The following is a 27,864-nucleotide window of genomic DNA, read 5'->3' on the forward strand; positions in this document are numbered from 1 at the left end:
CATGTGTCGCACGTGAGTATGGCTTAGCGGAAAAAAGAAACAGGGGAAAAAAAGCTGCAGACACAAGGGAAGGGCTTCCTTGCCGGTAGTGTGGCCGAGTGGTCTAAGGCGCTGGATTAAGGCTCCAGTCTCTCAGGAGGCGTGGGTTCAAATCCCACCACTGCCATTTGACAGTATCTGATATCAGATAAAGTGACTCAGGTGGTAGCCTGATGTTGTCCCAAATTGCAAGCACCTCTTATTGGTGTACGTAAGGCTATAAGACTTGTGGGAAGCAACCTCTGTTACCAAAAGACGAGCGGATGTTTGGCTGGCTCCGTGCTGACTCTACCAATTCCATCCACATTCACATTGCTATGGTTTAAGATGACAAAGCAGTCTTTTGCAGCCAGGCATAAGCAGAGTGAAATGCAAGCAAGTCCACTTGCCTACAATATAACACTTATGATTACCATGACTGGGATGACTGAGAATCTTCATTGACAGGGAGCAATAATCACTGAGAGTTGAGTACCTTGACTAGAGTTTGTGAAACACCACTGAGCAGAGCAGGAGCGATACTGAAAAAATGAGGTAGAGGTCAGGCCAGGTGGGAGGATGTTTCTATCCTTTCCATCCATGCTCACTTTGCCATGTTAGCAAATGACTGGGCTTTCCATTGCCACAAGTGTCTCAAGTGGACACGTTCAAGATTATTGGATGGGATTGGGAAAATCACTAGAAAAAGGATCACCACAAGGTCCACCAAATGCTTAATTTTTCAGCCTGTACATTGGTTAAGCTTGGTTGCCACAGGTTCCCAAAGATTCGCACAATATTGAACCAAGCGTGCTACGCTCATAAACCAGATGTCGGTCAATCCAAACCACCCTCTGCTGACTGTTAAAACTTTGGATCAACATAATGTCTCTTTACTTTACTTCCATGCTCCCATTGCCCTGATTGCGGCATCCATTGCTGCTGAAATCTTGGTTCCCTCAAATTCCCAAAGGTGCCCACAACATTGAACCACAGGTTTTTAAACCCCTGGATTTGAAACATTGAGCAGAGTGGCGCAGCGGAAGCGTGCTGGGCCCATAACCCAGAGGTCGATGGATCGAAACCATCCTCTGCTAATTCTAAATGCTCTGGATGAGGAGTATGTCCCTCTCCCTTCCATCCATGTTCGCTTTGCCATATTTTCACTTAGCTCCTAGTCTAAAGCTACTTAAAGCCACTACATCACTGTTTTCACAATACCCACACCCCAGGCAACACACAATAAAACGAGGTGCGGACTTCCCTCTGTGTCACCGGTAATAAGGCAATACAGTGACCAGGCCCACATGAAGACTACCGTTTGTGGTTGTGGTGCTAGGGTCTAGCTACCATGTCTGAAGGGTTACCTGTGGTTCCAAAGGTACCATACCAAAGGTGTTTGGTGGAAGCAGGGCTCAAGTCTTGGGCCTGGATTTGGGCTCTGGCACCCAATATTCCTCTCCTGCACAGTTCCTCAGAAACTAAACAGTCACCTCCGTAGCGCTCCTGCTTTTGGGCTCGTCCGGGATTTGAACCCAGGACCTCTCGCACCCAAAGCGAGAATCATACCTCTAGACCAACGAGCCAAGCGGAAGAGGAAATGTTGTGGGCTGTCTCGTCGAAAACATGCTTAGATCTGCAAGGAACATGAAATGTCCAATGTAGGGCATGTGTCGCACGTGAGTATGGCTTAGCGGAAAAAAGAAACAGGGGAAAAAAAGCTGCAGACACAAGGGAAGGGCTTCCTTGCCGGTAGTGTGGCCGAGTGGTCTAAGGCGCTGGATTAAGGCTCCAGTCTCTCAGGAGGCGTGGGTTCAAATCCCACCACTGCCATTTGACAGTGTCTGATATCAGATAAAGTGACTCAGGTGGTAGCCTGATGTTGTCCCAAATTGCAAGCACCTCTTATTGGTGTACGTAAGGCTATAAGACTTGTGGAAAGCAACCTCTGTTACCAAAAGACGAGCGGATGTTTGGCTGGCTCCGTGCTGACTCTACCAATTCCATCCACATTCACATTGCTATGGTTTAAGATGACAAAGCAGTCTTTTGCAGCCAGGCATAAGCAGAGTGAAATGCAAGCAAGTCCACTTGCCTACAATATAACACTTATGATTACCATGACTGGGATGACTGAGAATCTTCATTGACAGGGAGCAATAATCACTGAGAGTTGAGTACCTTGACTAGAGTTTGTGAAACACCACTGAGCAGAGCAGGAGCGATACTGAAAAAATGAGGTAGAGGTCAGGCCAGGTGGGAGGATGTTTCTATCCTTTCCATCCATGCTCACTTTGCCATGTTAGCAAATGACTGGGCTTTCCATTGCCACAAGTGTCTCAAGTGGACACGTTCAAGATTATTGGATGGGATTGGGAAAATCACTAGAAAAAGGATCACCACAAGGTCCACCAAATGCTTAATTTTTCAGCCTGTACATTGGTTAAGCTTGGTTGCCACAGGTTCCCAAAGATTTGCACAATATTGAACCAAGCGTGCTACGCTCATAAACCAGATGTCGGTCAATCCAAACCACCCTCTGCTGACTGTTAAAACTTTGGATCAACATAATGTCTCTTTACTTTACTTCCATGCTCCCATTGCCCTGATTGCGGCATCCATTGCTGCTGAAATCTTGGTTCCCTCAAGTTCCCAAAGGTGCCCACAACATTGAACCACAGGTTTTTAAACCCCTGGATTTGAAACATTGAGCAGAGTGGCGCAGCGGAAGCGTGCTGGGCCCATAACCCAGAGGTCGATGGATCGAAACCATCCTCTGCTAATCCTAAATGCTCTGGATGAGGAATATGTCCCTCTCCCTTCCACCCATGTTCGCTTTGCCATGTTTTCACTTAGCTCCTAGTCTAAAGCTACTTAAAGCCACTACATCACTGTTTTCACAATACCCACACCCCAGGCAACACACAATAAAACGAGGTGCGGACTTCCCTCTGTGTCACCGGTAATAAGGCAATACAGTGACCAGGCCCACATGAAGACTACCGTTTGTGGTTGTGGTGCTAGGGTCTAGCTACCATGTCTGAAGGGTTACCTGTGGTTCCAAAGGTACCATACCAAAGGTGTTTGGTGGAAGGAGGGCTCAAGTCTTGGGCCTGGATTTGGGCTCTGGCACCCAATATTCCTCTCCTGCACAGTTCCTCAGAAACTAAACAGTCACCTCCTTAGCGCTCTTGCTTTTGGGCTCGTCCGGGATTTGAACCCGGGACCTCTCGCACCCAAAGCGAGAATCATACCTCTAGACCAACGAGCCAAGCGGAAGAGGAAATGTTGTGGGCTGTCTCGTCGAAAACATGCTTAGATCTGCAAGGAACATGAAATGTCCAATGTAGGGCATGTGTCGCACGTGAGTATGGCTTAGCGGAAAAAAGAAACAGGGGAAAAAAAGCTGCAGACACAAGGGAAGGGCTTCCTTGCCGGTAGTGTGGCCGAGTGGTCTAAGGCGCTGGATTAAGGCTCCAGTCTCTCAGGAGGCGTGGGTTCAAATCCCACCACTGCCATTTGACAGTATCTGATATCAGATAAAGTGACTCAGGTGGTAGCCTGATGTTGTCCCAAATTGCAAGCACCTCTTATTGGTGTACGTAAGGCTATAAGACTTGTGGAAAGCAACCTCTGTTACCAAAAGACGAGCGGATGTTTGGCTGGCTCCGTGCTGACTCTACCAATTCCATCCACATTCACATTGCTATGGTTTAAGATGACAAAGCAGTCTTTTGCAGCCAGGCATAAGCAGAGTGAAATGCAAGCAAGTCCACTTGCCTACAATATAACACTTATGATTACCATGACTGGGATGACTGAGAATCTTCATTGACAGGGAGCAATAATCACTGAGAGTTGAGTACCTTGACTAGAGTTTGTGAAACACCACTGAGCAGAGCAGGAGCGATACTGAAAAAATGAGGTAGAGGTCAGGCCAGGTGGGAGGATGTTTCTATCCTTTCCATCCATGCTCACTTTGCCATGTTAGCAAATGACTGGGCTTTCCATTGCCACAAGTGTCTCAAGTGGACACGTTCAAGATTATTGGATGGGATTGGGAAAATCACTAGAAAAAGGATCACCGCAAGGTCCACCAAATGCTTAATTTTTCAGCCTGTACATTGGTTAAGCTTGGTTGCCACAGGTTCCCAAAGATTCGCACAATATTGAACCAAGCGTGCTACGCTCATAAACCAGATGTCGGTCAATCCAAACCACCCTCTGCTGACTGTTAAAACTTTGGATCAACATAATGTCTCTTTACTTTACTTCCATGCTCCCATTGCCCTGATTGCGGCATCCATTGCTGCTGAAATCTTGGTTCCCTCAAGTTCCCAAAGGTGCCCACAACATTGAACCACAGGTTTTTAAACCCCTGGATTTGAAACATTGAGCAGAGTGGCGCAGCGGAAGTGTGCTGGGCCCATAACCCAGAGGTCGATGGATCGAAACCATCCTCTGCTAATTCTAAATGCTCTGGATGAGGAATATGTCCCTCTCCCTTCCACCCATGTTCGCTTTGCCATATTTTCACTTAGCTCCTAGTCTAAAGCTACTTAAAGCCACTACATCACTGTTTTCACAATACCCACACCCCAGGCAACACACAATAAAACGAGGTGCGGACTTCCCTCTGTGTCACCGGTAATAAGGCAATACAGTGACCAGGCCCACATGAAGACTACCGTTTGTGGTTGTGGTGCTAGGGTCTAGCTACCATGTCTGAAGGGTTACCTGTGGTTCCAAAGGTACCATACCAAAGGTGTTTGGTGGAAGCAGGGCTCAAGTCTTGGGCCTGGATTTGGGCTCTGGCACCCAATATTCCTCTCCTGCACAGTTCCTCAGAAACTAAACAGTCACCTCCGTAGCGCTCTTGCTTTTGGGCTCGTCCGGGATTTGAACCCGGGACCTCTCGCACCCAAAGCGAGAATCATACCCCTAGACCAACGAGCCAAGCGGAAGAGGAAACGTTGTGGGCTGTCTCGTCGAAAACATGCTGAGATCTGCAAGGAACATGAAATGTCCAATGTAGGGCATGTGTCGCACGTGAGTATGGCTTAGCGGAAAAAAGAAACAGGGGAAAAAAAGCTGCAGACACAAGGGAAGGGCTTCCTTGCCGGTAGTGTGGCCGAGTGGTCTAAGGCGCTGGATTAAGGCTCCAGTCTCTCAGGAGGCGTGGGTTCAAATTCCACCACTGCCATTTGACAATGTCTGATATCAGATAAAGTGACTCAGGTGGTAGCCTGATGTTGTCCCAAATTGCAAGCACCTCTTATTGGTGTACGTAAGGCTATAAGACTTGTGGGAAGCAACCTCTGTTACCAAAAGACGAGCGGATGTTTGGCTGGCTCCGTGCTGACTCTACCAATTCCATCCACATTCACATTGCTATGGTTTAAGATGACAAAGCAGTCTTTTGCAGCCAGGCATAAGCAGAGTGAAATGCAAGCAAGTCCACTTGCCTACAATATAACACTTATGATTACCATGACTGGGATGACTGAGAATCTTCATTGACAGGGAGCAATAATCACTGAGAGTTGAGTACCTTGACTAGAGTTTGTGAAACACCACTGAGCAGAGCAGGAGCGATACTGAAAAAATGAGGTAGAGGTCAGGCCAGGTGGGAGGATGTTTCTATCCTTTCCATCCATGCTCACTTTGCCATGTTAGCAAATGACTGGGCTTTCCATTGCCACAAGTGTCTCAAGTGGACACGTTCAAGATTATTGGATGGGATTGGGAAAATCACTAGAAAAAGGATCACCGCAAGGTCCACCAAATGCTTAATTTTTCAGCCTGTACATTGGTTAAGCTTGGTTGCCACAGGTTCCCAAAGATTCGCACAATATTGAACCAAGCGTGCTACGCTCATAAACCAGATGTCGGTCAATCCAAACCACCCTCTGCTGACTGTTAAAACTTTGGATCAACATAATGTCTCTTTACTTTACTTCCATGCTCCCATTGCCCTGATTGTGGCATCCATTGCTGCTGAAATCTTGGTTCCCTCAAGTTCCCAAAGGTGCCCACAACATTGAACCACAGGTTTTTAAACCCCTGGATTTGAAACATTGAGCAGAGTGGCGCAGCGGAAGCGTGCTGGGCCCATAACCCAGAGGTCGATGGATCGAAACCATCCTCTGCTAATCCTAAATGCTCTGGATGAGGAATATGTCCCTCTCCCTTCCACCCATGTTCGCTTTGCCATGTTTTCACTTAGCTCCTAGTCTAAAGCTACTTAAAGCCACTACATCACTGTTTTCACAATACCCACACCCCAGGCAACACACAATAAAACGAGGTGCGGACTTCCCTCTGTGTCACCGGTAATAAGGCAATACAGTGACCAGGCCCACATGAAGACTACCGTTTGTGGTTGTGGTGCTAGGGTCTAGCTACCATGTCTGAAGGGTTACCTGTGGTTCCAAAGGTACCATACCAAAGGTGTTTGGTGGAAGGAGGGCTCAAGTCTTGGGCCTGGATTTGGGCTCTGGCACCCAATATTCCTCTCCTGCACAGTTCCTCAGAAACTAAACAGTCACCTCCTTAGCGCTCTTGCTTTTGGGCTCGTCCGGGATTTGAACCCGGGACCTCTCGCACCCAAAGCGAGAATCATACCTCTAGACCAACGAGCCAAGCGGAAGAGGAAATGTTGTGGGCTGTCTCGTCGAAAACATGCTTAGATCTGCAAGGAACATGAAATGTCCAATGTAGGGCATGTGTCGCACGTGAGTATGGCTTAGCGGAAAAAAGAAACAGGGGAAAAAAAGCTGCAGACACAAGGGAAGGGCTTCCTTGCCGGTAGTGTGGCCGAGTGGTCTAAGGCGCTGGATTAAGGCTCCAGTCTCTCAGGAGGCGTGGGTTCAAATCCCACCACTGCCATTTGACAGTATCTGATATCAGATAAAGTGACTCAGGTGGTAGCCTGATGTTGTCCCAAATTGCAAGCACCTCTTATTGGTGTACGTAAGGCTATAAGACTTGTGGAAAGCAACCTCTGTTACCAAAAGACGAGCGGATGTTTGGCTGGCTCCGTGCTGACTCTACCAATTCCATCCACATTCACATTGCTATGGTTTAAGATGACAAAGCAGTCTTTTGCAGCCAGGCATAAGCAGAGTGAAATGCAAGCAAGTCCACTTGCCTACAATATAACACTTATGATTACCATGACTGGGATGACTGAGAATCTTCATTGACAGGGAGCAATAATCACTGAGAGTTGAGTACCTTGACTAGAGTTTGTGAAACACCACTGAGCAGAGCAGGAGCGATACTGAAAAAATGAGGTAGAGGTCAGGCCAGGTGGGAGGATGTTTCTATCCTTTCCATCCATGCTCACTTTGCCATGTTAGCAAATGACTGGGCTTTCCATTGCCACAAGTGTCTCAAGTGGACACGTTCAAGATTATTGGATGGGATTGGGAAAATCACTAGAAAAAGGATCACCGCAAGGTCCACCAAATGCTTAATTTTTCAGCCTGTACATTGGTTAAGCTTGGTTGCCACAGGTTCCCAAAGATTCGCACAATATTGAACCAAGCGTGCTACGCTCATAAACCAGATGTCGGTCAATCCAAACCACCCTCTGCTGACTGTTAAAACTTTGGATCAACATAATGTCTCTTTACTTTACTTCCATGCTCCCATTGCCCTGATTGCGGCATCCATTGCTGCTGAAATCTTGGTTCCCTCAAGTTCCCAAAGGTGCCCACAACATTGAACCACAGGTTTTTAAACCCCTGGATTTGAAACATTGAGCAGAGTGGCGCAGCGGAAGTGTGCTGGGCCCATAACCCAGAGGTCGATGGATCGAAACCATCCTCTGCTAATTCTAAATGCTCTGGATGAGGAATATGTCCCTCTCCCTTCCACCCATGTTCGCTTTGCCATATTTTCACTTAGCTCCTAGTCTAAAGCTACTTAAAGCCACTACATCACTGTTTTCACAATACCCACACCCCAGGCAACACACAATAAAACGAGGTGCGGACTTCCCTCTGTGTCACCGGTAATAAGGCAATACAGTGACCAGGCCCACATGAAGACTACCGTTTGTGGTTGTGGTGCTAGGGTCTAGCTACCATGTCTGAAGGGTTACCTGTGGTTCCAAAGGTACCATACCAAAGGTGTTTGGTGGAAGCAGGGCTCAAGTCTTGGGCCTGGATTTGGGCTCTGGCACCCAATATTCCTCTCCTGCACAGTTCCTCAGAAACTAAACAGTCACCTCCGTAGCGCTCTTGCTTTTGGGCTCGTCCGGGATTTGAACCCGGGACCTCTCGCACCCAAAGCGAGAATCATACCCCTAGACCAACGAGCCAAGCGGAAGAGGAAACGTTGTGGGCTGTCTCGTCGAAAACATGCTGAGATCTGCAAGGAACATGAAATGTCCAATGTAGGGCATGTGTCGCACGTGAGTATGGCTTAGCGGAAAAAAGAAACAGGGGAAAAAAAGCTGCAGACACAAGGGAAGGGCTTCCTTGCCGGTAGTGTGGCCGAGTGGTCTAAGGCGCTGGATTAAGGCTCCAGTCTCTCAGGAGGCGTGGGTTCAAATTCCACCACTGCCATTTGACAATGTCTGATATCAGATAAAGTGACTCAGGTGGTAGCCTGATGTTGTCCCAAATTGCAAGCACCTCTTATTGGTGTACGTAAGGCTATAAGACTTGTGGGAAGCAACCTCTGTTACCAAAAGACGAGCGGATGTTTGGCTGGCTCCGTGCTGACTCTACCAATTCCATCCACATTCACATTGCTATGGTTTAAGATGACAAAGCAGTCTTTTGCAGCCAGGCATAAGCAGAGTGAAATGCAAGCAAGTCCACTTGCCTACAATATAACACTTATGATTACCATGACTGGGATGACTGAGAATCTTCATTGACAGGGAGCAATAATCACTGAGAGTTGAGTACCTTGACTAGAGTTTGTGAAACACCACTGAGCAGAGCAGGAGCGATACTGAAAAAATGAGGTAGAGGTCAGGCCAGGTGGGAGGATGTTTCTATCCTTTCCATCCATGCTCACTTTGCCATGTTAGCAAATGACTGGGCTTTCCATTGCCACAAGTGTCTCAAGTGGACACGTTCAAGATTATTGGATGGGATTGGGAAAATCACTAGAAAAAGGATCACCGCAAGGTCCACCAAATGCTTAATTTTTCAGCCTGTACATTGGTTAAGCTTGGTTGCCACAGGTTCCCAAAGATTCGCACAATATTGAACCAAGCGTGCTACGCTCATAAACCAGATGTCGGTCAATCCAAACCACCCTCTGCTGACTGTTAAAACTTTGGATCAACATAATGTCTCTTTACTTTACTTCCATGCTCCCATTGCCCTGATTGTGGCATCCATTGCTGCTGAAATCTTGGTTCCCTCAAGTTCCCAAAGGTGCCCACAACATTGAACCACAGGTTTTTAAACCCCTGGATTTGAAACATTGAGCAGAGTGGCGCAGCGGAAGCGTGCTGGGCCCATAACCCAGAGGTCGATGGATCGAAACCATCCTCTGCTAATCCTAAATGCTCTGGATGAGGAGTATGTCCCTCTCCCTTCCACCCATGTTCGCTTTGCCATATTTTCACTTAGCTCCTAGTCTAAAGCTACTTAAAGCCACTACATCACTGTTTTCACAATACCCACACCCCAGGCAACGCACAATAAAACGAGGTGCGGACTTCCCTCTGTGTCACCGGTAATAAGGCAATACAGTGACCAGGCCCACATGAAGACTACCGTTTGTGGTTGTGGTGCTAGGGTCTAGCTACCATGTCTGAAGGGTTACCTGTGGTTCCAAAGGTACCATACCAAAGGTGTTTGGTGGAAGCAGGGCTCAAGTCTTGGGCCTGGATTTGGGCTCTGGCACCCAATATTCCTCTCCTGCACAGTTCCTCAGAAACTAAACAGTCACCTCCGTAGCGCTCTTGCTTTTGGGCTCGTCCGGGATTTGAACCCGGGACCTCTCGCACCCAAAGCGAGAATCATACCTCTAGACCAACGAGCCAAGCGGAAGAGGAAATGTTGTGGGCTGTCTCATCGAAAACATGCTTAGATCTGCAAGGAACATGAAATGTCCAATGTAGGGCATGTGTCGCACGTGAGTATGGCTTAGCGGAAAAAAGAAACAGGGGAAAAAAAGCTGCAGACCCAAGGGAAGGGCTTCCTTGCCGGTAGTGTGGCCGAGTGGTCTAAGGCGCTGGATTAAGGCTCCAGTCTCTCAGGAGGCGTGGGTTCAAATCCCACCACTGCCATTTGACAATGTCTGATATCAGATAAAGTGACTCAGGTGGTAGCCTGATGTTGTCCCAAATTGCAAGCACCTCTTATTGGTGTACGTAAGGCTATAAGACTTGTGGGAAGCAACCTCTGTTACCAAAAGACGAGCGGATGTTTGGCTGGCTCCGTGCTGACTCTACCAATTCCATCCACATTCACATTGCTATGGTTTAAGATGACAAAGCAGTCTTTTGCAGCCAGGCATAAGCAGAGTGAAATGCAAGCAAGTCCACTTGCCTACAATATAACACTTATGATTACCATGACTGGGATGACTGAGAATCTTCATTGACAGGGAGCAATAATCACTGAGAGTTGAGTACCTTGACTAGAGTTTGTGAAACACCACTGAGCAGAGCAGGAGCGATACTGAAAAAATGAGGTAGAGGTCAGGCCAGGTGGGAGGATGTTTCTATCCTTTCCATCCATGCTCACTTTGCCATGTTAGCAAATGACTGGGCTTTCCATTGCCACAAGTGTCTCAAGTGGACACGTTCAAGATTATTGGATGGGATTGGGAAAATCACTAGAAAAAGGATCACCGCAAGGTCCACCAAATGCTTAATTTTTCAGCCTGTACATTGGTTAAGCTTGGTTGCCACAGGTTCCCAAAGATTCGCACAATATTGAACCAAGCGTGCTACGCTCATAAACCAGATGTCGGTCAATCCAAACCACCCTCTGCTGACTGTTAAAACTTTGGATCAACATAATGTCTCTTTACTTTACTTCCATGCTCCCATTGCCCTGATTGCGGCATCCATTGCTGCTGAAATCTTGGTTCCCTCAAGTTCCCAAAGGTGCCCACAACATTGAACCACAGGTTTTTAAACCCCTGGATTTGAAACATTGAGCAGAGTGGCGCAGCGGAAGCGTGCTGGGCCCATAACCCAGAGGTCGATGGATCGAAACCATCCTCTGCTAATTCTAAATGCTCTGGATGAGGAGTATGTCCCTCTCCCTTCCACCCATGTTCGCTTTGCCATATTTTCACTTAGCTCCTAGTCTAAAGCTACTTAAAGCCACTACATCACTGTTTTCACAATACCCACACCCCAGGCAACACACAATAAAACGAGGTGCGGACTTCCCTCTGTGTCACCGGTAATAAGGCAATACAGTGACCAGGCCCACATGAAGACTACCGTTTGTGGTTGTGGTGCTAGGGTCTAGCTACCATGTCTGAAGGGTTACCTGTGGTTCCAAAGGTACCATACCAAAGGTGTTTGGTGGAAGCAGGGCTCAAGTCTTGGGCCTGGATTTGGGCTCTGGCACCCAATATTCCTCTCCTGCACAGTTCCTCAGAAACTAAACAGTCACCTCCGTAGCGCTCTTGCTTTTGGGCTCGTCCGGGATTTGAACCAAGACCTCTCGCACCCAAAGCGAGAATCATACCCCTAGACCAACGAGCCAAGCGGAAGAGGAAACGTTGTGGGCTGTCTCGTCGAAAACATGCTGAGATCTGCAAGGAACATGAAATGTCCAATGTAGGGCATGTGTCGCACGTGAGTATGGCTTAGCGGAAAAAAGAAACAGGGGAAAAAAAGCTGCAGACACAAGGGAAGGGCTTCCTTGCCGGTAGTGTGGCCGAGTGGTCTAAGGCGCTGGATTAAGGCTCCAGTCTCTCAGGAGGCGTGGGTTCAAATCCCACCACTGCCATTTGACAATGTCTGATATCAGATAAAGTGACTCAGGTGGTAGCCTGATGTTGTCCCAAATTGCAAGCACCTCTTATTGGTGTACGTAAGGCTATAAGACTTGTGGGAAGCAACCTCTGTTACCAAAAGACGAGCGGATGTTTGGCTGGCTCCGTGCTGACTCTACCAATTCCATCCACATTCACATTGCTATGGTTTAAGATGACAAAGCAGTCTTTTGCAGCCAGGCATAAGCAGAGTGAAATGCAAGCAAGTCCACTTGCCTACAATATAACACTTATGATTACCATGACTGGGATGACTGAGAATCTTCATTGACAGGGAGCAATAATCACTGAGAGTTGAGTACCTTGACTAGAGTTTGTGAAACACCACTGAGCAGAGCAGGAGCGATACTGAAAAAATGAGGTAGAGGTCAGGCCAGGTGGGAGGATGTTTCTATCCTTTCCATCCATGCTCACTTTGCCATGTTAGCAAATGACTGGGCTTTCCATTGCCACAAGTGTCTCAAGTGGACACGTTCAAGATTATTGGATGGGATTGGGAAAATCACTAGAAAAAGGATCACCGCAAGGTCCACCAAATGCTTAATTTTTCAGCCTGTACATTGGTTAAGCTTGGTTGCCACAGGTTCCCAAAGATTCGCACAATATTGAACCAAGCGTGCTACGCTCATAAACCAGATGTCGGTCAATCCAAACCACCCTCTGCTGACTGTTAAAACTTTGGATCAACATAATGTCTCTTTACTTTACTTCCATGCTCCCATTGCCCTGATTGTGGCATCCATTGCTGCTGAAATCTTGGTTCCCTCAAGTTCCCAAAGGTGCCCACAACATTGAACCACAGGTTTTTAAACCCCTGGATTTGAAACATTGAGCAGAGTGGCGCAGCGGAAGCGTGCTGGGCCCATAACCCAGAGGTCGATGGATCGAAACCATCCTCTGCTAATCCTAAATGCTCTGGATGAGGAGTATGTCCCTCTCCCTTCCACCCATGTTCGCTTTGCCATATTTTCACTTAGCTCCTAGTCTAAAGCTACTTAAAGCCACTACATCACTGTTTTCACAATACCCACACCCCAGGCAACGCACAATAAAACGAGGTGCGGACTTCCCTCTGTGTCACCGGTAATAAGGCAATACAGTGACCAGGCCCACATGAAGACTACCGTTTGTGGTTGTGGTGCTAGGGTCTAGCTACCATGTCTGAAGGGTTACCTGTGGTTCCAAAGGTACCATACCAAAGGTGTTTGGTGGAAGCAGGGCTCAAGTCTTGGGCCTGGATTTGGGCTCTGGCACCCAATATTCCTCTCCTGCACAGTTCCTCAGAAACTAAACAGTCACCTCCTTAGCGCTCTTGCTTTTGGGCTCGTCCGGGATTTGAACCCGGGACCTCTCGCACCCAAAGCGAGAATCATACCTCTAGACCAACGAGCCAAGCGGAAGAGGAAATGTTGTGGGCTGTCTCATCGAAAACATGCTTAGATCTGCAAGGAACATGAAATGTCCAATGTAGGGCATGTGTCGCACGTGAGTATGGCTTAGCGGAAAAAAGAAACAGGGGAAAAAAAGCTGCAGACCCAAGGGAAGGGCTTCCTTGCCGGTAGTGTGGCCGAGTGGTCTAAGGCGCTGGATTAAGGCTCCAGTCTCTCAGGAGGCGTGGGTTCAAATCCCACCACTGCCATTTGACAATGTCTGATATCAGATAAAGTGACTCAGGTGGTAGCCTGATGTTGTCCCAAATTGCAAGCACCTCTTATTGGTGTACGTAAGGCTATAAGACTTGTGGGAAGCAACCTCTGTTACCAAAAGACGAGCGGATGTTTGGCTGGCTCCGTGCTGACTCTACCAATTCCATCCACATTCACATTGCTATGGTTTAAGATGACAAAGCAGTCTTTTGCAGCCAGGCATAAGCAGAGTGAAATGCAAGCAAGTCCACTTGCCTACAATATAACACTTATGATTACCATGACTGGGATGACTGAGAATCTTCATTGACAGGGAGCAATAATCACTGAGAGTTGAGTACCTTGACTAGAGTTTGTGAAACACCACTGAGCAGAGCAGGAGCGATACTGAAAAAATGAGGTAGAGGTCAGGCCAGGTGGGAGGATGTTTCTATCCTTTCCATCCATGCTCACTTTGCCATGTTAGCAAATGACTGGGCTTTCCATTGCCACAAGTGTCTCAAGTGGACACGTTCAAGATTATTGGATGGGATTGGGAAAATCACTAGAAAAAGGATCACCGCAAGGTCCACCAAATGCTTAATTTTTCAGCCTGTACATTGGTTAAGCTTGGTTGCCACAGGTTCCCAAAGATTCGCACAATATTGAACCAAGCGTGCTACGCTCATAAACCAGATGTCGGTCAATCCAAACCACCCTCTGCTGACTGTTAAAACTTTGGATCAACATAATGTCTCTTTACTTTACTTCCATGCTCCCATTGCCCTGATTGTGGCATCCATTGCTGCTGAAATCTTGGTTCCCTCAAGTTCCCAAAGGTGCCCACAACATTGAACCACAGGTTTTTAAACCCCTGGATTTGAAACATTGAGCAGAGTGGCGCAGCGGAAGCGTGCTGGGCCCATAACCCAGAGGTCGATGGATCGAAACCATCCTCTGCTAATCCTAAATGCTCTGGATGAGGAGTATGTCCCTCTCCCTTCCACCCATGTTCGCTTTGCCATATTTTCACTTAGCTCCTAGTCTAAAGCTACTTAAAGCCACTACATCACTGTTTTCACAATACCCACACCCCAGGCAACGCACAATAAAACGAGGTGCGGACTTCCCTCTGTGTCACCGGTAATAAGGCAATACAGTGACCAGGCCCACATGAAGACTACCGTTTGTGGTTGTGGTGCTAGGGTCTAGCTACCATGTCTGAAGGGTTACCTGTGGTTCCAAAGGTACCATACCAAAGGTGTTTGGTGGAAGCAGGGCTCAAGTCTTGGGCCTGGATTTGGGCTCTGGCACCCAATATTCCTCTCCTGCACAGTTCCTCAGAAACTAAACAGTCACCTCCTTAGCGCTCTTGCTTTTGGGCTCGTCCGGGATTTGAACCCGGGACCTCTCGCACCCAAAGCGAGAATCATACCTCTAGACCAACGAGCCAAGCGGAAGAGGAAATGTTGTGGGCTGTCTCATCGAAAACATGCTTAGATCTGCAAGGAACATGAAATGTCCAATGTAGGGCATGTGTCGCACGTGAGTATGGCTTAGCGGAAAAAAGAAACAGGGGAAAAAAAGCTGCAGACCCAAGGGAAGGGCTTCCTTGCCGGTAGTGTGGCCGAGTGGTCTAAGGCGCTGGATTAAGGCTCCAGTCTCTCAGGAGGCGTGGGTTCAAATCCCACCACTGCCATTTGACAATGTCTGATATCAGATAAAGTGACTCAGGTGGTAGCCTGATGTTGTCCCAAATTGCAAGCACCTCTTATTGGTGTACGTAAGGCTATAAGACTTGTGGGAAGCAACCTCTGTTACCAAAAGACGAGCGGATGTTTGGCTGGCTCCGTGCTGACTCTACCAATTCCATCCACATTCACATTGCTATGGTTTAAGATGACAAAGCAGTCTTTTGCAGCCAGGCATAAGCAGAGTGAAATGCAAGCAAGTCCACTTGCCTACAATATAACACTTATGATTACCATGACTGGGATGACTGAGAATCTTCATTGACAGGGAGCAATAATCACTGAGAGTTGAGTACCTTGACTAGAGTTTGTGAAACACCACTGAGCAGAGCAGGAGCGATACTGAAAAAATGAGGTAGAGGTCAGGCCAGGTGGGAGGATGTTTCTATCCTTTCCATCCATGCTCACTTTGCCATGTTAGCAAATGACTGGGCTTTCCATTGCCACAAGTGTCTCAAGTGGACACGTTCAAGATTATTGGATGGGATTGGGAAAATCACTAGAAAAAGGATCACCGCAAGGTCCACCAAATGCTTAATTTTTCAGCCTGTACATTGGTTAAGCTTGGTTGCCACAGGTTCCCAAAGATTCGCACAATATTGAACCAAGTGTGCTACGCTCATAAACCAGATGTCGGTCAATCCAAACCACCCTCTGCTGACTGTTAAAACTTTGGATCAACATAATGTCTCTTTACTTTACTTCCATGCTCCCATTGCCCTGATTGCGGCATCCATTGCTGCTGAAATCTTGGTTCCCTCAAGTTCCCAAAGGTGCCCACAACATTGAACCACAGGTTTTTAAACCCCTGGATTTGAAACATTGAGCAGAGTGGCGCAGCGGAAGCGTGCTGGGCCCATAACCCAGAGGTCGATGGATCGAAACCATCCTCTGCTAATTCTAAATGCTCTGGATGAGGAGTATGTCCCTCTCCCTTCCACCCATGTTCGCTTTGCCATATTTTCACTTAGCTCCTAGTCTAAAGCTACTTAAAGCCACTACATCACTGTTTTCACAATACCCACACCCCAGGCAACACACAATAAAACGAGGTGCGGACTTCCCTCTGTGTCACCGGTAATAAGGCAATACAGTGACCAGGCCCACATGAAGACTACCGTTTGTGGTTGTGGTGCTAGGGTCTAGCTACCATGTCTGAAGGGTTACCTGTGGTTCCAAAGGTACCATACCAAAGGTGTTTGGTGGAAGCAGGGCTCAAGTCTTGGGCCTGGATTTGGGCTCTGGCACCCAATATTCCTCTCCTGCACAGTTCCTCAGAAACTAAACAGTCACCTCCGTAGCGCTCTTGCTTTTGGGCTCGTCCGGGATTTGAACCAAGACCTCTCGCACCCAAAGCGAGAATCATACCTCTAGACCAACGAGCCAAGCGGAAGAGGAAATGTTGTGGGCTGTCTCATCGAAAACATGCTTAGATCTGCAAGGAACATGAAATGTCCAATGTAGGGCATGTGTCGCACGTGAGTATGGCTTAGCGGAAAAAAGAAACAGGGGAAAAAAAGCTGCAGACACAAGGGAAGGGCTTCCTTGCCGGTAGTGTGGCCGAGTGGTCTAAGGCGCTGGATTAAGGCTCCAGTCTCTCAGGAGGCGTGGGTTCAAATCCCACCACTGCCATTTGACAATGTCTGATATCAGATAAAGTGACTCAGGTGGTAGCCTGATGTTGTCCCAAATTGCAAGCACCTCTTATTGGTGTACGTAAGGCTATAAGACTTGTGGGAAGCAACCTCTGTTACCAAAAGACGAGCGGATGTTTGGCTGGCTCCGTGCTGACTCTACCAATTCCATCCACATTCACATTGCTATGGTTTAAGATGACAAAGCAGTCTTTTGCAGCCAGGCATAAGCAGAGTGAAATGCAAGCAAGTCCACTTGCCTACAATATAACACTTATGATTACCATGACTGGGATGACTGAGAATCTTCATTGACAGGGAGCAATAATCACTGAGAGTTGAGTACCTTGACTAGAGTTTGTGAAACACCACTGAGCAGAGCAGGAGCGATACTGAAAAAATGAGGTAGAGGTCAGGCCAGGTGGGAGGATGTTTCTATCCTTTCCATCCATGCTCACTTTGCCATGTTAGCAAATGACTGGGCTTTCCATTGCCACAAGTGTCTCAAGTGGACACGTTCAAGATTATTGGATGGGATTGGGAAAATCACTAGAAAAAGGATCACCGCAAGGTCCACCAAATGCTTAATTTTTCAGCCTGTACATTGGTTAAGCTTGGTTGCCACAGGTTCCCAAAGATTCGCACAATATTGAACCAAGCGTGCTACGCTCATAAACCAGATGTCGGTCAATCCAAACCACCCTCTGCTGACTGTTAAAACTTTGGATCAACATAATGTCTCTTTACTTTACTTCCATGCTCCCATTGCCCTGATTGCGGCATCCATTGCTGCTGAAATCTTGGTTCCCTCAAGTTCCCAAAGGTGCCCACAACATTGAACCACAGGTTTTTAAACCCCTGGATTTGAAACATTGAGCAGAGTGGCGCAGCGGAAGCGTGCTGGGCCCATAACCCAGAGGTCGATGGATCGAAACCATCCTCTGCTAATTCTAAATGCTCTGGATGAGGAATATGTCCCTCTCCCTTCCACCCATGTTCGCTTTGCCATATTTTCACTTAGCTCCTAGTCTAAAGCTACTTAAAGCCACTACATCACTGTTTTCACAATACCCACACCCCAGGCAACACACAATAAAACGAGGTGCGGACTTCCCTCTGTGTCACCGGTAATAAGGCAATACAGTGACCAGGCCCACATGAAGACTACCGTTTGTGGTTGTGGTGCTAGGGTCTAGCTACCATGTCTGAAGGGTTACCTGTGGTTCCAAAGGTACCATACCAAAGGTGTTTGGTGGAAGCAGGGCTCAAGTCTTGGGCCTGGATTTGGGCTCTGGCACCCAATATTCCTCTCCTGCACAGTTCCTCAGAAACTAAACAGTCACCTCCGTAGCGCTCTTGCTTTTGGGCTCGTCCGGGATTTGAACCCGGGACCTCTCGCACCCAAAGCGAGAATCATACCCCTAGACCAACGAGCCAAGCGGAAGAGGAAACGTTGTGGGCTGTCTCGTCGAAAACATGCTGAGATCTGCAAGGAACATGAAATGTCCAATGTAGGGCATGTGTCGCACGTGAGTATGGCTTAGCGGAAAAAAGAAACAGGGGAAAAAAAGCTGCAGACACAAGGGAAGGGCTTCCTTGCCGGTAGTGTGGCCGAGTGGTCTAAGGCGCTGGATTAAGGCTCCAGTCTCTCAGGAGGCGTGGGTTCAAATTCCACCACTGCCATTTGACAATGTCTGATATCAGATAAAGTGACTCAGGTGGTAGCCTGATGTTGTCCCAAATTGCAAGCACCTCTTATTGGTGTACGTAAGGCTATAAGACTTGTGGGAAGCAACCTCTGTTACCAAAAGACGAGCGGATGTTTGGCTGGCTCCGTGCTGACTCTACCAATTCCATCCACATTCACATTGCTATGGTTTAAGATGACAAAGCAGTCTTTTGCAGCCAGGCATAAGCAGAGTGAAATGCAAGCAAGTCCACTTGCCTACAATATAACACTTATGATTACCATGACTGGGATGACTGAGAATCTTCATTGACAGGGAGCAATAATCACTGAGAGTTGAGTACCTTGACTAGAGTTTGTGAAACACCACTGAGCAGAGCAGGAGCGATACTGAAAAAATGAGGTAGAGGTCAGGCCAGGTGGGAGGATGTTTCTATCCTTTCCATCCATGCTCACTTTGCCATGTTAGCAAATGACTGGGCTTTCCATTGCCACAAGTGTCTCAAGTGGACACGTTCAAGATTATTGGATGGGATTGGGAAAATCACTAGAAAAAGGATCACCGCAAGGTCCACCAAATGCTTAATTTTTCAGCCTGTACATTGGTTAAGCTTGGTTGCCACAGGTTCCCAAAGATTCGCACAATATTGAACCAAGCGTGCTACGCTCATAAACCAGATGTCGGTCAATCCAAACCACCCTCTGCTGACTGTTAAAACTTTGGATCAACATAATGTCTCTTTACTTTACTTCCATGCTCCCATTGCCCTGATTGTGGCATCCATTGCTGCTGAAATCTTGGTTCCCTCAAGTTCCCAAAGGTGCCCACAACATTGAACCACAGGTTTTTAAACCCCTGGATTTGAAACATTGAGCAGAGTGGCGCAGCGGAAGCGTGCTGGGCCCATAACCCAGAGGTCGATGGATCGAAACCATCCTCTGCTAATCCTAAATGCTCTGGATGAGGAGTATGTCCCTCTCCCTTCCACCCATGTTCGCTTTGCCATATTTTCACTTAGCTCCTAGTCTAAAGCTACTTAAAGCCACTACATCACTGTTTTCACAATACCCACACCCCAGGCAACGCACAATAAAACGAGGTGCGGACTTCCCTCTGTGTCACCGGTAATAAGGCAATACAGTGACCAGGCCCACATGAAGACTACCGTTTGTGGTTGTGGTGCTAGGGTCTAGCTACCATGTCTGAAGGGTTACCTGTGGTTCCAAAGGTACCATACCAAAGGTGTTTGGTGGAAGCAGGGCTCAAGTCTTGGGCCTGGATTTGGGCTCTGGCACCCAATATTCCTCTCCTGCACAGTTCCTCAGAAACTAAACAGTCACCTCCGTAGCGCTCTTGCTTTTGGGCTCGTCCGGGATTTGAACCAAGACCTCTCGCACCCAAAGCGAGAATCATACCTCTAGACCAACGAGCCAAGCGGAAGAGGAAATGTTGTGGGCTGTCTCATCGAAAACATGCTTAGATCTGCAAGGAACATGAAATGTCCAATGTAGGGCATGTGTCGCACGTGAGTATGGCTTAGCGGAAAAAAGAAACAGGGGAAAAAAAGCTGCAGACCCAAGGGAAGGGCTTCCTTGCCGGTAGTGTGGCCGAGTGGTCTAAGGCGCTGGATTAAGGCTCCAGTCTCTCAGGAGGCGTGGGTTCAAATCCCACCACTGCCATTTGACAATGTCTGATATCAGATAAAGTGACTCAGGTGGTAGCCTGATGTTGTCCCAAATTGCAAGCACCTCTTATTGGTGTACGTAAGGCTATAAGACTTGTGGGAAGCAACCTCTGTTACCAAAAGACGAGCGGATGTTTGGCTGGCTCCGTGCTGACTCTACCAATTCCATCCACATTCACATTGCTATGGTTTAAGATGACAAAGCAGTCTTTTGCAGCCAGGCATAAGCAGAGTGAAATGCAAGCAAGTCCACTTGCCTACAATATAACACTTATGATTACCATGACTGGGATGACTGAGAATCTTCATTGACAGGGAGCAATAATCACTGAGAGTTGAGTACCTTGACTAGAGTTTGTGAAACACCACTGAGCAGAGCAGGAGCGATACTGAAAAAATGAGGTAGAGGTCAGGCCAGGTGGGAGGATGTTTCTATCCTTTCCATCCATGCTCACTTTGCCATGTTAGCAAATGACTGGGCTTTCCATTGCCACAAGTGTCTCAAGTGGACACGTTCAAGATTATTGGATGGGATTGGGAAAATCACTAGAAAAAGGATCACCGCAAGGTCCACCAAATGCTTAATTTTTCAGCCTGTACATTGGTTAAGCTTGGTTGCCACAGGTTCCCAAAGATTCGCACAATATTGAACCAAGCGTGCTACGCTCATAAACCAGATGTCGGTCAATCCAAACCACCCTCTGCTGACTGTTAAAACTTTGGATCAACATAATGTCTCTTTACTTTACTTCCATGCTCCCATTGCCCTGATTGCGGCATCCATTGCTGCTGAAATCTTGGTTCCCTCAAGTTCCCAAAGGTGCCCACAACATTGAACCACAGGTTTTTAAACCCCTGGATTTGAAACATTGAGCAGAGTGGCGCAGCGGAAGCGTGCTGGGCCCATAACCCAGAGGTCGATGGATCGAAACCATCCTCTGCTAATTCTAAATGCTCTGGATGAGGAATATGTCCCTCTCCCTTCCACCCATGTTCGCTTTGCCATATTTTCACTTAGCTCCTAGTCTAAAGCTACTTAAAGCCACTACATCACTGTTTTCACAATACCCACACCCCAGGCAACACACAATAAAACGAGGTGCGGACTTCCCTCTGTGTCACCGGTAATAAGGCAATACAGTGACCAGGCCCACATGAAGACTACCGTTTGTGGTTGTGGTGCTAGGGTCTAGCTACCATGTCTGAAGGGTTACCTGTGGTTCCAAAGGTACCATACCAAAGGTGTTTGGTGGAAGCAGGGCTCAAGTCTTGGGCCTGGATTTGGGCTCTGGCACCCAATATTCCTCTCCTGCACAGTTCCTCAGAAACTAAACAGTCACCTCCGTAGCGCTCTTGCTTTTGGGCTCGTCCGGGATTTGAACCCGGGACCTCTCGCACCCAAAGCGAGAATCATACCCCTAGACCAACGAGCCAAGCGGAAGAGGAAACGTTGTGGGCTGTCTCGTCGAAAACATGCTGAGATCTGCAAGGAACATGAAATGTCCAATGTAGGGCATGTGTCGCACGTGAGTATGGCTTAGCGGAAAAAAGAAACAGGGGAAAAAAAGCTGCAGACACAAGGGAAGGGCTTCCTTGCCGGTAGTGTGGCCGAGTGGTCTAAGGCGCTGGATTAAGGCTCCAGTCTCTCAGGAGGCGTGGGTTCAAATTCCACCACTGCCATTTGACAATGTCTGATATCAGATAAAGTGACTCAGGTGGTAGCCTGATGTTGTCCCAAATTGCAAGCACCTCTTATTGGTGTACGTAAGGCTATAAGACTTGTGGGAAGCAACCTCTGTTACCAAAAGACGAGCGGATGTTTGGCTGGCTCCGTGCTGACTCTACCAATTCCATCCACATTCACATTGCTATGGTTTAAGATGACAAAGCAGTCTTTTGCAGCCAGGCATAAGCAGAGTGAAATGCAAGCAAGTCCACTTGCCTACAATATAACACTTATGATTACCATGACTGGGATGACTGAGAATCTTCATTGACAGGGAGCAATAATCACTGAGAGTTGAGTACCTTGACTAGAGTTTGTGAAACACCACTGAGCAGAGCAGGAGCGATACTGAAAAAATGAGGTAGAGGTCAGGCCAGGTGGGAGGATGTTTCTATCCTTTCCATCCATGCTCACTTTGCCATGTTAGCAAATGACTGGGCTTTCCATTGCCACAAGTGTCTCAAGTGGACACGTTCAAGATTATTGGATGGGATTGGGAAAATCACTAGAAAAAGGATCACCGCAAGGTCCACCAAATGCTTAATTTTTCAGCCTGTACATTGGTTAAGCTTGGTTGCCACAGGTTCCCAAAGATTCGCACAATATTGAACCAAGCGTGCTACGCTCATAAACCAGATGTCGGTCAATCCAAACCACCCTCTGCTGACTGTTAAAACTTTGGATCAACATAATGTCTCTTTACTTTACTTCCATGCTCCCATTGCCCTGATTGTGGCATCCATTGCTGCTGAAATCTTGGTTCCCTCAAGTTCCCAAAGGTGCCCACAACATTGAACCACAGGTTTTTAAACCCCTGGATTTGAAACATTGAGCAGAGTGGCGCAGCGGAAGCGTGCTGGGCCCATAACCCAGAGGTCGATGGATCGAAACCATCCTCTGCTAATCCTAAATGCTCTGGATGAGGAGTATGTCCCTCTCCCTTCCACCCATGTTCGCTTTGCCATATTTTCACTTAGCTCCTAGTCTAAAGCTACTTAAAGCCACTACATCACTGTTTTCACAATACCCACACCCCAGGCAACGCACAATAAAACGAGGTGCGGACTTCCCTCTGTGTCACCGGTAATAAGGCAATACAGTGACCAGGCCCACATGAAGACTACCGTTTGTGGTTGTGGTGCTAGGGTCTAGCTACCATGTCTGAAGGGTTACCTGTGGTTCCAAAGGTACCATACCAAAGGTGTTTGGTGGAAGCAGGGCTCAAGTCTTGGGCCTGGATTTGGGCTCTGGCACCCAATATTCCTCTCCTGCACAGTTCCTCAGAAACTAAACAGTCACCTCCTTAGCGCTCTTGCTTTTGGGCTCGTCCGGGATTTGAACCCGGGACCTCTCGCACCCAAAGCGAGAATCATACCTCTAGACCAACGAGCCAAGCGGAAGAGGAAATGTTGTGGGCTGTCTCATCGAAAACATGCTTAGATCTGCAAGGAACATGAAATGTCCAATGTAGGGCATGTGTCGCACGTGAGTATGGCTTAGCGGAAAAAAGAAACAGGGGAAAAAAAGCTGCAGACCCAAGGGAAGGGCTTCCTTGCCGGTAGTGTGGCCGAGTGGTCTAAGGCGCTGGATTAAGGCTCCAGTCTCTCAGGAGGCGTGGGTTCAAATCCCACCACTGCCATTTGACAATGTCTGATATCAGATAAAGTGACTCAGGTGGTAGCCTGATGTTGTCCCAAATTGCAAGCACCTCTTATTGGTGTACGTAAGGCTATAAGACTTGTGGGAAGCAACCTCTGTTACCAAAAGACGAGCGGATGTTTGGCTGGCTCCGTGCTGACTCTACCAATTCCATCCACATTCACATTGCTATGGTTTAAGATGACAAAGCAGTCTTTTGCAGCCAGGCATAAGCAGAGTGAAATGCAAGCAAGTCCACTTGCCTACAATATAACACTTATGATTACCATGACTGGGATGACTGAGAATCTTCATTGACAGGGAGCAATAATCACTGAGAGTTGAGTACCTTGACTAGAGTTTGTGAAACACCACTGAGCAGAGCAGGAGCGATACTGAAAAAATGAGGTAGAGGTCAGGCCAGGTGGGAGGATGTTTCTATCCTTTCCATCCATGCTCACTTTGCCATGTTAGCAAATGACTGGGCTTTCCATTGCCACAAGTGTCTCAAGTGGACACGTTCAAGATTATTGGATGGGATTGGGAAAATCACTAGAAAAAGGATCACCGCAAGGTCCACCAAATGCTTAATTTTTCAGCCTGTACATTGGTTAAGCTTGGTTGCCACAGGTTCCCAAAGATTCGCACAATATTGAACCAAGTGTGCTACGCTCATAAACCAGATGTCGGTCAATCCAAACCACCCTCTGCTGACTGTTAAAACTTTGGATCAACATAATGTCTCTTTACTTTACTTCCATGCTCCCATTGCCCTGATTGCGGCATCCATTGCTGCTGAAATCTTGGTTCCCTCAAGTTCCCAAAGGTGCCCACAACATTGAACCACAGGTTTTTAAACCCCTGGATTTGAAACATTGAGCAGAGTGGCGCAGCGGAAGCGTGCTGGGCCCATAACCCAGAGGTCGATGGATCGAAACCATCCTCTGCTAATTCTAAATGCTCTGGATGAGGAGTATGTCCCTCTCCCTTCCACCCATGTTCGCTTTGCCATATTTTCACTTAGCTCCTAGTCTAAAGCTACTTAAAGCCACTACATCACTGTTTTCACAATACCCACACCCCAGGCAACACACAATAAAACGAGGTGCGGACTTCCCTCTGTGTCACCGGTAATAAGGCAATACAGTGACCAGGCCCACATGAAGACTACCGTTTGTGGTTGTGGTGCTAGGGTCTAGCTACCATGTCTGAAGGGTTACCTGTGGTTCCAAAGGTACCATACCAAAGGTGTTTGGTGGAAGCAGGGCTCAAGTCTTGGGCCTGGATTTGGGCTCTGGCACCCAATATTCCTCTCCTGCACAGTTCCTCAGAAACTAAACAGTCACCTCCGTAGCGCTCTTGCTTTTGGGCTCGTCCGGGATTTGAACCAAGACCTCTCGCACCCAAAGCGAGAATCATACCTCTAGACCAACGAGCCAAGCGGAAGAGGAAATGTTGTGGGCTGTCTCATCGAAAACATGCTTAGATCTGCAAGGAACATGAAATGTCCAATGTAGGGCATGTGTCGCACGTGAGTATGGCTTAGCGGAAAAAAGAAACAGGGGAAAAAAAGCTGCAGACACAAGGGAAGGGCTTCCTTGCCGGTCGTGTGGCCGAGTGGTCTAAGGCGCTGGATTAAGGCTCCAGTCTCTCAGGAGGCGTGGGTTCAAATCCCACCACTGCCATTTGACAATGTCTGATATCAGATAAAGTGACTCAGGTGGTAGCCTGATGTTGTCCCAAATTGCAAGCACCTCTTATTGGTGTACGTAAGGCTATAAGACTTGTGGGAAGCAACCTCTGTTACCAAAAGACGAGCGGATGTTTGGCTGGCTCCGTGCTGACTCTACCAATTCCATCCACATTCACATTGCTATGGTTTAAGATGACAAAGCAGTCTTTTGCAGCCAGGCATAAGCAGAGTGAAATGCAAGCAAGTCCACTTGCCTACAATATAACACTTATGATTACCATGACTGGGATGACTGAGAATCTTCATTGACAGGGAGCAATAATCACTGAGAGTTGAGTACCTTGACTAGAGTTTGTGAAACACCACTGAGCAGAGCAGGAGCGATACTGAAAAAATGAGGTAGAGGTCAGGCCAGGTGGGAGGATGTTTCTATCCTTTCCATCCATGCTCACTTTGCCATGTTAGCAAATGACTGGGCTTTCCATTGCCACAAGTGTCTCAAGTGGACACGTTCAAGATTATTGGATGGGATTGGGAAAATCACTAGAAAAAGGATCACCGCAAGGTCCACCAAATGCTTAATTTTTCAGCCTGTACATTGGTTAAGCTTGGTTGCCACAGGTTCCCAAAGATTCGCACAATATTGAACCAAGCGTGCTACGCTCATAAACCAGATGTCGGTCAATCCAAACCACCCTCTGCTGACTGTTAAAACTTTGGATCAACATAATGTCTCTTTACTTTACTTCCATGCTCCCATTGCCCTGATTGCGGCATCCATTGCTGCTGAAATCTTGGTTCCCTCAAGTTCCCAAAGGTGCCCACAACATTGAACCACAGGTTTTTAAACCCCTGGATTTGAAACATTGAGCAGAGTGGCGCAGCGGAAGCGTGCTGGGCCCATAACCCAGAGGTCGATGGATCGAAACCATCCTCTGCTAATCCTAAATGCTCTGGATGAGGAATATGTCCCTCTCCCTTCCACCCATGTTCGCTTTGCCATATTTTCACTTAGCTCCTAGTCTAAAGCTACTTAAAGCCACTACATCACTGTTTTCACAATACCCACACCCCAGGCAACACACAATAAAACGAGGTGCGGACTTCCCTCTGTGTCACCGGTAATAAGGCAATACAGTGACCAGGCCCACATGAAGACTACCGTTTGTGGTTGTGGTGCTAGGGTCTAGCTACCATGTCTGAAGGGTTACCTGTGGTTCCAAAGGTACCATACCAAAGGTGTTTGGTGGAAGCAGGGCTCAAGTCTTGGGCCTGGATTTGGGCTCTGGCACCCAATATTCCTCTCCTGCACAGTTCCTCAGAAACTAAACAGTCACCTCCTTAGCGCTCTTGCTTTTGGGCTCGTCCGGGATTTGAACCCGGGACCTCTCGCACCCAAAGCGAGAATCATACCTCTAGACCAACGAGCCAAGCGGAAGAGGAAATGTTGTGGGCTGTCTCGTCGAAAACATGCTTAGATCTGCAAGGAACATGAAATGTCCAATGTAGGGCATGTGTCGCACGTGAGTATGGCTTAGCGGAAAAAAGAAACAGGGGAAAAAAAGCTGCAGACACAAGGGAAGGGCTTCCTTGCCGGTAGTGTGGCCGAGTGGTCTAAGGCGCTGGATTAAGGCTCCAGTCTCTCAGGAGGCGTGGGTTCAAATCCCACCACTGCCATTTGACAGTGTCTGATATCAGATAAAGTGACTCAGGTGGTAGCCTGATGTTGTCCCAAATTGCAAGCACCTCTTATTGGTGTACGTAAGGCTATAAGACTTGTGGGAAGCAACCTCTGTTACTAAAAGACGAGCGAATGTTTGGCTGGCTCCGTGCTGACTCTACCAATTCCATCCACATTCACATTGCTACGGTTTAAGACGACAAAGCAGTCTTTTGCAGCCAGGCATAAGCAGAGTGAAATGCAAGCAAGTCCACTTGCCTACAATATAACACTTATGATTACCATGACTGGGATGACTGAGAATCTTCATTGACAGGGAGCAATAATCACTGAGAGTTGAGTACCTTGACTAGAGTTTGTGAAACACCACTGAGCAGAGCAGGAGCGATACTGAAAAAATGAGGTAGAGGTCAGGCCAGGTGGGAGGATGTTTCTATCCTTTCCATCCATGCCCACTTTGCCATGTTAGCAAATGACTGGGCTTTCCATTGCCACAAGTGTCTCAAGTGGACACATTCAAGATTATTGGATGGGATTGGGAAAATCACTAGAAAAAGGATCACCGCAAGGTCCACCAAATGCTTAATTTTTCAGCTTGTACATTGGTTAAGCTTGGTTGCCACAGGTTCCCAAAGATTCGCACAATATTGAACCAAGCGTGCTACGCTCATAAACCAGATGTCGGTCAATCCAAACCACCCTCTGCTGACTGTTAAAACTTTGGATCAAAATAATGTC

General features: G+C 47.6%; 29 non-coding genes across 29 annotated transcripts; 17 read left to right on the plus strand and 12 right to left on the minus strand.

Moving 5' to 3' along the window:
* Positions 1–84: 84 nt before the first annotated feature.
* On the plus strand, positions 85–166 carry trnal-aag (transfer RNA leucine (anticodon AAG)). The gene has a single exon. It is a non-coding gene; the product is annotated as a tRNA-Leu (tRNA).
* Positions 167–1,532: 1,366 nt separating this feature from the next.
* On the minus strand, positions 1,533–1,604 carry trnap-ugg (transfer RNA proline (anticodon UGG)). The gene has a single exon. It is a non-coding gene; the product is annotated as a tRNA-Pro (tRNA).
* A 165-nt stretch (positions 1,605–1,769) lies between these two features.
* trnal-aag (transfer RNA leucine (anticodon AAG)) lies at positions 1,770–1,851 on the plus strand. Its single transcript has one exon. It is a non-coding gene; the product is annotated as a tRNA-Leu (tRNA).
* Positions 1,852–3,217: 1,366 nt separating this feature from the next.
* Positions 3,218–3,289, minus strand: trnap-ugg (transfer RNA proline (anticodon UGG)). Its single transcript has one exon. It is a non-coding gene; the product is annotated as a tRNA-Pro (tRNA).
* A 165-nt stretch (positions 3,290–3,454) lies between these two features.
* On the plus strand, positions 3,455–3,536 carry trnal-aag (transfer RNA leucine (anticodon AAG)). Its single transcript has one exon. It is a non-coding gene; the product is annotated as a tRNA-Leu (tRNA).
* A 1,366-nt stretch (positions 3,537–4,902) lies between these two features.
* On the minus strand, positions 4,903–4,974 carry trnap-ugg (transfer RNA proline (anticodon UGG)). Its single transcript has one exon. It is a non-coding gene; the product is annotated as a tRNA-Pro (tRNA).
* A 165-nt stretch (positions 4,975–5,139) lies between these two features.
* On the plus strand, positions 5,140–5,221 carry trnal-aag (transfer RNA leucine (anticodon AAG)). Its single transcript has one exon. It is a non-coding gene; the product is annotated as a tRNA-Leu (tRNA).
* A 1,366-nt stretch (positions 5,222–6,587) lies between these two features.
* Positions 6,588–6,659, minus strand: trnap-ugg (transfer RNA proline (anticodon UGG)). The gene has a single exon. It is a non-coding gene; the product is annotated as a tRNA-Pro (tRNA).
* A 165-nt stretch (positions 6,660–6,824) lies between these two features.
* Positions 6,825–6,906, plus strand: trnal-aag (transfer RNA leucine (anticodon AAG)). Its single transcript has one exon. It is a non-coding gene; the product is annotated as a tRNA-Leu (tRNA).
* Positions 6,907–8,272: 1,366 nt separating this feature from the next.
* On the minus strand, positions 8,273–8,344 carry trnap-ugg (transfer RNA proline (anticodon UGG)). Its single transcript has one exon. It is a non-coding gene; the product is annotated as a tRNA-Pro (tRNA).
* A 165-nt stretch (positions 8,345–8,509) lies between these two features.
* On the plus strand, positions 8,510–8,591 carry trnal-aag (transfer RNA leucine (anticodon AAG)). The gene has a single exon. It is a non-coding gene; the product is annotated as a tRNA-Leu (tRNA).
* A 1,366-nt stretch (positions 8,592–9,957) lies between these two features.
* On the minus strand, positions 9,958–10,029 carry trnap-ugg (transfer RNA proline (anticodon UGG)). The gene has a single exon. It is a non-coding gene; the product is annotated as a tRNA-Pro (tRNA).
* A 165-nt stretch (positions 10,030–10,194) lies between these two features.
* trnal-aag (transfer RNA leucine (anticodon AAG)) lies at positions 10,195–10,276 on the plus strand. The gene has a single exon. It is a non-coding gene; the product is annotated as a tRNA-Leu (tRNA).
* Positions 10,277–11,878: 1,602 nt separating this feature from the next.
* Positions 11,879–11,960, plus strand: trnal-aag (transfer RNA leucine (anticodon AAG)). Its single transcript has one exon. It is a non-coding gene; the product is annotated as a tRNA-Leu (tRNA).
* A 1,366-nt stretch (positions 11,961–13,326) lies between these two features.
* Positions 13,327–13,398, minus strand: trnap-ugg (transfer RNA proline (anticodon UGG)). The gene has a single exon. It is a non-coding gene; the product is annotated as a tRNA-Pro (tRNA).
* A 165-nt stretch (positions 13,399–13,563) lies between these two features.
* Positions 13,564–13,645, plus strand: trnal-aag (transfer RNA leucine (anticodon AAG)). The gene has a single exon. It is a non-coding gene; the product is annotated as a tRNA-Leu (tRNA).
* A 1,366-nt stretch (positions 13,646–15,011) lies between these two features.
* trnap-ugg (transfer RNA proline (anticodon UGG)) lies at positions 15,012–15,083 on the minus strand. The gene has a single exon. It is a non-coding gene; the product is annotated as a tRNA-Pro (tRNA).
* Positions 15,084–15,248: 165 nt separating this feature from the next.
* Positions 15,249–15,330, plus strand: trnal-aag (transfer RNA leucine (anticodon AAG)). Its single transcript has one exon. It is a non-coding gene; the product is annotated as a tRNA-Leu (tRNA).
* Positions 15,331–16,932: 1,602 nt separating this feature from the next.
* Positions 16,933–17,014, plus strand: trnal-aag (transfer RNA leucine (anticodon AAG)). The gene has a single exon. It is a non-coding gene; the product is annotated as a tRNA-Leu (tRNA).
* Positions 17,015–18,380: 1,366 nt separating this feature from the next.
* On the minus strand, positions 18,381–18,452 carry trnap-ugg (transfer RNA proline (anticodon UGG)). The gene has a single exon. It is a non-coding gene; the product is annotated as a tRNA-Pro (tRNA).
* A 165-nt stretch (positions 18,453–18,617) lies between these two features.
* Positions 18,618–18,699, plus strand: trnal-aag (transfer RNA leucine (anticodon AAG)). The gene has a single exon. It is a non-coding gene; the product is annotated as a tRNA-Leu (tRNA).
* Positions 18,700–20,301: 1,602 nt separating this feature from the next.
* On the plus strand, positions 20,302–20,383 carry trnal-aag (transfer RNA leucine (anticodon AAG)). Its single transcript has one exon. It is a non-coding gene; the product is annotated as a tRNA-Leu (tRNA).
* Positions 20,384–21,749: 1,366 nt separating this feature from the next.
* Positions 21,750–21,821, minus strand: trnap-ugg (transfer RNA proline (anticodon UGG)). The gene has a single exon. It is a non-coding gene; the product is annotated as a tRNA-Pro (tRNA).
* A 165-nt stretch (positions 21,822–21,986) lies between these two features.
* Positions 21,987–22,068, plus strand: trnal-aag (transfer RNA leucine (anticodon AAG)). Its single transcript has one exon. It is a non-coding gene; the product is annotated as a tRNA-Leu (tRNA).
* A 1,366-nt stretch (positions 22,069–23,434) lies between these two features.
* trnap-ugg (transfer RNA proline (anticodon UGG)) lies at positions 23,435–23,506 on the minus strand. Its single transcript has one exon. It is a non-coding gene; the product is annotated as a tRNA-Pro (tRNA).
* Positions 23,507–23,671: 165 nt separating this feature from the next.
* Positions 23,672–23,753, plus strand: trnal-aag (transfer RNA leucine (anticodon AAG)). Its single transcript has one exon. It is a non-coding gene; the product is annotated as a tRNA-Leu (tRNA).
* Positions 23,754–25,355: 1,602 nt separating this feature from the next.
* trnal-aag (transfer RNA leucine (anticodon AAG)) lies at positions 25,356–25,437 on the plus strand. The gene has a single exon. It is a non-coding gene; the product is annotated as a tRNA-Leu (tRNA).
* Positions 25,438–26,803: 1,366 nt separating this feature from the next.
* On the minus strand, positions 26,804–26,875 carry trnap-ugg (transfer RNA proline (anticodon UGG)). Its single transcript has one exon. It is a non-coding gene; the product is annotated as a tRNA-Pro (tRNA).
* Positions 26,876–27,040: 165 nt separating this feature from the next.
* On the plus strand, positions 27,041–27,122 carry trnal-aag (transfer RNA leucine (anticodon AAG)). The gene has a single exon. It is a non-coding gene; the product is annotated as a tRNA-Leu (tRNA).
* Positions 27,123–27,864: the final 742 nt, after the last annotated feature.

This window comes from Epinephelus lanceolatus, chromosome 7, assembly GCF_041903045.1.
Source record: "Epinephelus lanceolatus isolate andai-2023 chromosome 7, ASM4190304v1, whole genome shotgun sequence".
Classification (NCBI taxonomy): domain Eukaryota; kingdom Metazoa; phylum Chordata; class Actinopteri; order Perciformes; family Serranidae; genus Epinephelus; species Epinephelus lanceolatus.